Consider the following 2,404-nt stretch of genomic DNA (forward strand, 5'->3'; position numbering starts at 1 on the left):
GCAATAGCTACCGCTAGCGGAAGCATCACCTTCTCGGAAGCTAGACATGCATGCATAGTGCGCTTCAGGGATCACAAGACTCATTAGCGGAATTTTACCGCTGATACGTTCGTGAACACTATCATTACCATTGTACTGACAATAGAGCTATTAATGGATGATCCATGAGTGGGTAAATTTGATTGACTTGCGAGATAAGATCTCAGTGATTTACATTTTGTCTTGTGCTTTGCGTGTGAGCATTTGTTAATTAACTTTCAATACATAGTCTACCGTATTTTACTAAGAAAATAACAAAATTGATGTTAAATAACAGTGCATAGATAAAGGGATGATAAGAAAATCAGATTAAAACAAAAACAAACAAAAAAAGACTGCATTCCGGAAAGCCCCGCGATCTTACTACCGGTATTCGGATGGATGTAGCTGGAGTCTTCATCCAAATGCAGATATTCGGGATTTTATTGTTGAGATGTCACTCAAGACCTTATAGCAATAAAAGTGGATTTCAGATTGGTCCATAAATGGGAGGACACGTTTGATTGATGTGGAACGTCTAGTTGTTCTGGAACACTTAAAAACAAGTGCACTTTACAGAATTATGGCTTGCAAGATATCACGTAATCTTTTTATCCTCTTGATCTTCCAATAGCTACCGCCAGCGGAAACATCACCTTCTCGGAAGCTAGACATGCATGCATAGTGCGCTTCAGGGATCACAGGACTCATTACCGGAATTTTACTGCTGATACGTTCATGACCAATGTCACTACCACTGTACTGACAATAGAGCTATTAATGGATGATCCATGGGCGAGTAAATTTGATTGACTTTTAAGATAGGATCTTAGTGATTTACATCTTGTGCTTTGCATGTGAGCATTTGTTAATCAACTTTCAATACATAGTTTACCGTGTTTTACTAAGAAAATAACGAAATTAATGTCATTAGATAACAGTGCATAGATAAAGGGATGGTTACAAACTCAGATTAAAATATTGCAAATGCAAATATTCGGAATTTATTGTTGAAATGTAACTCAAGACCTTACAGCAATAAAAGTGGATTGCAGATTGGCCCATAAATGGGAAGTCACGTTTGATTCACTTAGAACGTGTAATTGTTCTGGAATACTTCAAAACAAGTACACTTCGGCAGAAGAATGGCTCGCAAAATATCCTGTAATCCTTTCATCCCCTTGACCTTGCAATAGCCACCGCTAACGGAAGCATCTCGGAAGTTAGACATGCATGTGCCTCAGTGCTCACAGGACTCATTACCGGAATTTTACTGCTGATACGTTCATGACCAATGTCACTACCATTGTACTGACAATAGAGCTATTAATGAATGATCCATGGGTGGGTGAATTTGATTGACTTTCAACATAAGATCGTAGTGATTTGCATCTTGTGCTTTGCATGCGAGCATTTGTCAATCAACTTTCGATACGTAGTTTACCGTGTTTTACCATGAAAATAATGAAATTAATGTTAAATAACAGTGCATACATAAGGCTAGGGGATGGTAAGAAACTCAGATTAAAAAAAAAAATGATTGGATTTTGGTAAACCCCGCGATCTTACTACCGGTGTAGTTGGAATCTTCTGCAAATATTCGGGATTTTGTTGTTGAGATGTCACTCAAGACCTTGTATCAATAAAAGTGGATTACAGATTGGCCCATAAATGGGAGGACACGTTTGATTCCCTTAGAACGTGTAATTGGTCTGGAATACTTCAAAACAAGACCACTTCGACAGAAGAATAACTCGCAAAATATCCTGTAATCCTTTTATCCCTTGACCTTACAATAGCTACCGCTAGCGGAAGCATCGCCTTCTCGGAAGCTAGACATGCATGCATAGTGCGCTTCAGGGATCACAAGACTCATTAGCGGAATTTTACTGCTGATACGTTCATGAACACTGTCACTACCATTGTACTGACAATAGAGCCATTAATGGATGATCCATGGGTGGGTAATTTGATTGAATTTCAAGCTAAGATTTTAGTGATTTGCATCTTGTGCTTTGCATGTTAGCATTTGTTAATCAACTTTCAATACATAGTTTACCGTGTTTTACTAGGAAAATAACGAAATTAGTGTTATTATATAGCAGTGCATAGATAAAGGGATGATAAGAAAATCAGATTTTAAAAAAATGCGATTGGATTCTGGTAAGCCCCGCGATCGTACTTCTGGGATTCTCATCTAAAAGGAAGTAAGTCAAAAGCCTATTACCTGGATTGTTCTGTTGAGATATCAATCAAGACTTTGTTCTAGAAAAGGTGGATTGCAGGTGGGTGGCTCTTAAACAGGAAAACAGTGATTTGATTGACGTGTCAATCATATAAAAGTGTTATCACCTTCCCGGAACCCTTCAGAACAACTACACTTCGA

This window comes from Orbicella faveolata, unplaced genomic scaffold (assembly GCF_042242905.1).
Source record: "Orbicella faveolata isolate gen_17 unplaced genomic scaffold, um_ofav_v1 contig_13, whole genome shotgun sequence".
NCBI lineage: Eukaryota > Metazoa > Cnidaria > Anthozoa > Scleractinia > Merulinidae > Orbicella > Orbicella faveolata.